Consider the following 7,837-nt stretch of genomic DNA (forward strand, 5'->3'; position numbering starts at 1 on the left):
TTCCTACAATATTGAATCTCAATATTGATACGTAAGCACTCATATTTTATCTTTTATATATTAATTGTGTATCCATGTCTAGTGCTCGAGTATATATATTTATACATGCTTGTATGCTAAATTTTGTCGTTAAACAGTTTATGATGAATCACGAATTAAATACATATGTTACTGGTAAAAGGTATATGATATGCATGTTTTTGAAAAGCTGACGAAAAATCAATAACTTTTCATTTAGATATCGAATAGTTTCGATGAACGGATTAAAAGATATGATCAACTAAATTATAATTGACGTTAATTGGAATTTCTTTTGAATCTGCAATTAATATTTAAACAACTTGTTTGTAAGATTGATAAATTGGATTTTTGAATATTACCAACCGAGTAAATGAATCCTTATATAAGGTACGTCTTGTTTTGTTGAACTATTGTCAAAATTGACTTTTTGAAACGACTTTGGATAACTTTTGTATGTCGATCTCGAGCATTAGGATTGTGATACACTATGACCTGACCTATCTTGATAAACATTTATTGACCAACATATGTTCTCTAGGTTGAGATCTACGGTTATTTGGTAATCCGAGTTTCGATCACATTTTGGTGAACGACTTTATATGCTGCTAAGGTGAGTTTCATTTGCTCATTTTTTAATTTCTTTTGCAATCTATATTTTTGGGCTGAGAATACATGCACTTTATTCTAAACGCAATGAATACAAGTACATACTAAATTCTACACCGAGTTTGAACTAAAAATCCCTTAGCTTTGGTAACTAGTAACTGCCGGTTATAAGAACTGGTGGGCGCGAGTAGTTGTATATGGATCCATAGGGCTTGACATCCCCGTCTGTTCCAGGTATAGAAACCCTAGCCTGAACTATAAAACAGACGTATACTATTTGAGTTTAGTACACGTTGGATTGCGTGTATTGTACATGTTGGTTGCATGTTATTAAAATAGGGGTACTTATTATAACGTTAAAGCTTAGTTACCAGGGTGCTCAATCTTGTAGAATATTTGATAAAGGTTTCTGGATGAAACAACTGAAATCTTGTGATCCACCTTTATATACAGAATATATGAAACAATAAAACTATGAACTGAAATGCCCCGTCCTAATCCATCAGGACGAAGTCATCAACATTTGATCCCAGAGCGATGATCGACTCCAAGTAATGTCCTTAAAATGAGCAAATGCACAGCGGAAGATTTCTTTCATACCTGAGAATAAACATGCTTTCAAGTGTCAAACAAAGGTTGGTGAGTTCATAGGTTTATCATAAAAAAATAAAATTCATCATTTTGATAGACCACAAGATTTAAATGCTGCATGGTACAAATGGGCCCGAATCCTATACCCACCTGTAATGTACATGCGATATCTTTTAAATACAGTACACCTTTCTCGTGTACGCAATCTATTTTCATAAATCTTAATAACCGTACACATGTCTCGTGCACAAAAATAACATACACATAACCTGTGTATAAAATCATTCTCTCGATACATAACATTCATATCAATTGGTGGCACTTATCATGTCCACATAATTCAATGGTGGCAATTATCATGTCCACATAATTCAAAGGTGGCAATTGTCATGTCCACATAATTCAACGGTGGTAATTATCATGTCCACATAATTCAACAATAATCCGCAGAACTTCTGTCTGCATAATAATTTATTCGAGGAATGTTTTACTTGTGTCTATCTCATCAAACATTTATAAAAGCATTTCATGTATTCGCAGTTCAAAATATATTTCAAAAGCATTTAATAAAGCAGTTGTAAAAACATCGCATGTATTCTCAGTCCCAAAAATGTAAAGAGTAAAAGGGAATCAAATGAACTCACGCATATAAATATTGTAAAACAGTTATTAAAACAGTGCATGTATTCTCAGCCCAAAAATGTAATGAGTAAAAGGGAGCAAATGAACTCACCATACTGTATTTTGTAGTAAAAATACATATGACGACATTAAACACGTGTAGGGTTGGCCTTGGATTCACGAACCTATATCATTTATATATATTAACACATATATTAAACATGTAATAAACATCAAATCCGTTTGTATATTTTAATATATTACTTATTTAAAATAGAAATGTAAAATTTATATAGTTATCATATATATATATATATATATATATATATATATATATATATATATATATATATATATATATTTATATAAATAACTTTTGTTTGTTAAAAAAATAATGATTTTAATGATACTAAAATAGTGTTGGTAATAGTAATAATTAGGTTTAATAATGAAAACATAAATTTTTTTGATAATAATACTAGTTGTTTTATTTGAAGTAATAATAATAATGATAATATTAATAATAATAATAATATTAATATTAATAATGATACTAAAATCATATTTAATGATAATAATAATAATAATAATAATAATAATAATAATAATAATAATAATAATAATAATAATAATAATAAAAATAATAATAAGATGATAATATTAATAGAATGAATGGATAAGTAACTACCTCAAAGGAGTGGTCCTAAAAATGCCCAAGTTCGGGTTTGAACCCGCGACCTCTCATTTATCAAATACACACACAAACCATCCAAGCCATTCAATTTTCTCTGATTAATATGATACTTATTTTTATATAACCCTTTTCTTTCTGTTTTTCCCATTTTCTTCTTCTTCATGAAACACAACCCATAACTATTCCTCACCATCTTACTTATGATTTTCGTTTTCGTTTATCACCCTCAATATCAAAATCACGATTTATCCTCCTCACCATCATTATCTTATTCATAACCATCGTCATCACCTCTTGTTATCATCATCCTAATCGTCACCTTCATCAACTTATTCATATTATCATCATCATTTTAATATATCATCTAATCGTCACCCTCCTCATCCTTTTCATCATATAATACTCTCACGGCCACGTATATCATTCAAGTGATTAAACCAAACGGTACATGTTTGCACAATGATATTCGATATGTAATTAAAACAAATGAGAGTTGGAAAAAAAATTGTCTCGTTTCTTTTGACTAGATGAGACCCACAATAAACAAATAAAACTCTTCCCCACTAGCCTAAATGTCAGCCAACTAGTTCCATTCTTAATTCCTTTACAGCCCATCGAAAAAAAATGAAATCATTATCATAAAGTAAGTGGATTATGGGATGGTTTTGGTTCGGTTTTTAAAATGGGAACAGACAGGAAGTCGAAGCATATACATCATTATTCACTCATAATCATATCACACTTTTAACTAGTCAAGTGGGGGGTCATACGGTTGTTTTAAACAAATAAAGAAAATATACTCGGTTGAATAAACGAACATGCTGTATTTGCAAGTGGAGATTTTTGTTTATCAAATGTCGGCCACATCTTAAAAGGAAGGACACTCATTATCTTAATCCCACTAACCATCTATTATTTCTACCTCAAAGCAGAAAACGAGGATATAAAGAAGAGAAAAAAAATATATATATATATAGAAGAGGTATAACGGTGGTTGTTTTGGTGATGTTTTTCGAATAATAAACTGAGATCGATAAGCGGTTTGTAGTTCTCATTTGAAACAGAAAAAGAATGAGACATATGGTGGTGATGTGGTCTGTGATCCAAAATAAAAATATGATAGATGGTAATAGAAATTGAGCATGTGGTGTTGTAGATGTTCATAGCAAAGAAAGGTGGTGAATTGAGATTGTTCCTTTCAAACTGAAACAGATGGAGAGATAGTACCATGGTGGTTTCGACGGTGGTTCAAGTTGGAGATTGGTGGCGATGGGTTTCACGAAAAGAAATAAGAGAAGAATGGTGTAGTAGTGTTGTGTTCATGACGGGAACAGAGATAAGATGGGCAAGGTGACGGTTTAGGTTCTAAATCGAACAGAATAATGGTGCATCAAGTTGTTCGAGCAGCATGAAGGTTGTTTTGTTTGGGTCTCGGCCAGAAACACATGGAAGATAGGAAGAAGTAATTGTGATGAGTTTGTTTGGTGGTCGATGATTATACATTTGGTTCTTGGTTAACAATAGAAGCAAAAGTAATGTGTTTGAGTTTGTGTGTGTTTCATTTTATCTCACTCTGTAAGTCTAAAATCATGTATATATCTATTTTATATTCTTATGTATACGTATTTATATGAATATGTATATATATGTAATTAGAGGAACGGATATAATAAAGTTGAAACACTTGGATTTAATATCTTCTCCTGGATCTGACACCAAGTTAACTTCTAGTGCATCGACAGTTTAATCAAATAAAGAGAAAATTAAATAGAATAAAATAAAAGATGGAGAACGACCCCTAACAAAATTTTTTTGGATGATTCCTGTGATTAATTTCTGATTTGTACTAGATGAATCAATTATCTACAGTTGGGAAAACGATGTGGAACTGAATTCGTACCAGGAGGAACCAAAACAAAACAATGTAAATCAGATAGAGATAGAATCTACTTTATAAATATATCTATATATTAACCGTAATTTTTATTTATTTATTTTTTTTTCTTTTTAGTTAATAAATATATGTCAAAATTATGATTCTGTAAATTAAGTTAGTATTATTAACAATAAGATTACAATTAATTATATTAATAATAATAATAATACTAAAGATAATATTAATAATAATTTATAATAATAATAATAATAATCCTTAATGATAATGGTAATAATAATATTTAATAATAATAACAAGTAATACAAAAGATATAACAGGTTATATTTATTCAATTTCGTATATATATGTACATACAGATTAGAATAATAATATTAGTAATATAAATGTTAATATTATTATTAACATTAATAATAATAATAATAATAATGAAAGTAAAGATATTAATGTTAATATAACAGTTGTATTCAAACTTGTAATTAAATTTATCATATTTACTAATTATATAATACATATTATATAATAACTTATATTTAATATTTAACATTTATAATTTACAAAATATATAAAATTACTTATGTATAGCATTTGTTTATACATATCTATTTACATATTTATTTACACACAATTGTTCGTGAATCGCCAATAGTAGTCAAAGGGTAAATGAGTACACGAACATAGTTCTAAAGGTTTTGAGACTCAATAATATAAACTTTGCTTATCGTGTCTAAATCGTATAAGATTAAGTTTAAATTTGGTCGGAAATTCCCGGATCGTCACAGTACCTACCCGTTAAAGAAATTTCGTCCCGAAATTTGAGTGAGGTGGTCATGGCTAACAAGAAAAATTGTTTTCATGAAAAAAATGAGTTGATAAATAGAGTTTTATCGTCATTGAGTAATATGGATAAAATAATACGATTATTCGAAGAGCACGAATGAAGCTATCATAAATGAGTGGAATGAATAAATGAAGTTTCGTTTTAACTTTTGACGTTGCCTTGGTTGAATTCCGGAATTCAAGGGATTTAAAAGAAAATCTTAGAAATCTATAAGATCTAATTCTTCGGCGAATAAGGAAATTAAGATCTCTCTAATTAAATACGATGATCTGCTTCGATTACTCTGTCTGATATTTCCATTATAAATTAAAATTCTTCCGTTCCATTATTCTCACCATTCCTATACTTTCTTTCTTAGTTCATACATCCAAAATATTGTGAAATTGCTTAATCCATTTCTGATCCTTGTCCTTATCCTTACTTTTACAACAATCATTCTCCTTTTCCAACTTCAACCGGAGGAATCTACTTTCTTCTACTTCGCACTTGGGGTTATAGTGTTTTTAATTCTCCCGTGTCTTTATGTTGCGATAAACATTGATATACACGGTTTGTAATTTCTACGTTGTTGTTGGGTTTTATATCTTCCCTTATATTTCGATGTCCCTGCTTCTGTCTCCTATAATTATTGTCATCCATAGTTAATGCTCTCTCTTATTTGCTGTGATTTATACCCCCTTTCTATTTTGGAGCTCCATGCTTTTGTTTTCTTTTCAAAAGTAATGGTCCAGAATTGGTAAGTATGGAATTTCGAATGAACTTAATGTTCTAAACAAGAAAGGACGAAGTCACACGATTTGATTTTTCAAATTACCAGAATCTCTGAGAATAGAACTATCAAGAATATACTTTCTTGATATGTTCAGAAGTTAAGCAGAATGACAGAGTTATGTAACATGGCACATGATGACGTTATGATCTGTGAATCATCACGTTCCATTAGAAACTCAGCATGACTTACTGTATATAATCACGTTGATCAAGTGTCATTATATTATACTAACTCATGCATCAGTTCCTAACATTACTTTAATAACATTCGTATTTTAAGCTCGAAAGTTTACAGAATATAAAAACTAAACAGTTTCCTTTATGATGTAATACAGATAGTACGAAGAGATAAATAATTTTGGACGAGAATATTTATGAAAATATCCTCAGAAATATCGAAGATATTTATGATGATATTTTGGAATTTCTACGTTCGATGGTTGATGAAGAAGGATTTTCCGCAAGATTTTAACATGACTTCGGAGCAAGATATTCATTGAAGGTTTCATCGGATCCAGAATTACCTGGATTCTTTGAATATATGGTATGGTCCTTGTGTTTGTCCTTTGTCTCCTTTACGGTTAGCTCAATCTATTTTTCAGTACTGAATTTTCTATCGAGCGTTCCCAACATTCCATTCTTAATATCAAACTTTTGGCCGTTTAGACCATCTTATGATTTTATTGTTTCCTCTGCATTTAATGCTACCATATCTGAATCATCGGTTATCAATCCGAGGTGGTTTCAAGAGAATTGTGTTTTTAGATGATTAAATGCTGATGATAATATGGTGGAATATAAAAGGGTTCTCTGGTAACAATAAATGAGCACGCGTATATATAAATGTTATAATAAGGTTGTTTCGTACGAAAAGTCGAAGTTGTCTTGCTGAAGCTGTGACAAAACTGGCTATCTCAAACAGCAGATGTAAAGTTATTTTCGGTAATAATAACGCTAAAGGAATTAGCACTGCTACGTGTTAAACGTTTACGCAGGTTCCGAGTATTCTTTAGGTGCATATACGCATCAATCTTTTCTCCCGTAAATGAAGTGCGGTTGGTTCATCCTCTTGATTGAGGTGTTTTCAAGAATTATGTAAGGTTTGAACGCAGAATATAATCGTGAAGATACAAATAATGTTTAAGACGAAATCAAGTGGCAACTTGAAGAATTGTTTAGTTTCATAGGTTATAATCAATATTTTAATTCATTTTAATTGTCCAATGTTATTAGTCCACAGTCGATAGTCCACAGTTGACAGTCCAATAATTCATATATAGTTTAATATATAATATTCGAATTAATTAATACGTGTCGTGACCCGTATACGTCTCAGATTCGATCACAACCTAAAGTATATATATTATTATAGAATCAACCTCAACCCTGTATAGAGAACTCGATCATTACTGCATATAGAGTGTCTATGGTTATTCCAAATAATATATATAGATGTGTCGATATGATATGTCAAAACTTTGTATACGTGTCCCGATATTTAAAGTGCGTAAAATAAATAACAGAAATTAAATGACAATAAATAAAATTGCGAGAATATAAATTGCGATAAAATAAATTGCGATATTTAAATTGCGATAAATAAAATGTAATACGGAATTAACAGTTAGCTAGGAACAGTTAGCTAGGATTTTGTTAGCGTGGTTTCTTAATAAAATTTAATATTGTTAATTAGTCTGTTTCTAATCAATTTTTTTTATTGTGTCTATTATTTCTTCATTATGCCACTTGTTGGATTCTGATAGGTCAAAATCCAAATATGAAATTGAATTTGAATGAA

Source organism: Rutidosis leptorrhynchoides, chromosome 8, assembly GCF_046630445.1.
Source record: "Rutidosis leptorrhynchoides isolate AG116_Rl617_1_P2 chromosome 8, CSIRO_AGI_Rlap_v1, whole genome shotgun sequence".
Taxonomy (NCBI): Eukaryota; Viridiplantae; Streptophyta; class Magnoliopsida; order Asterales; family Asteraceae; genus Rutidosis; species Rutidosis leptorrhynchoides.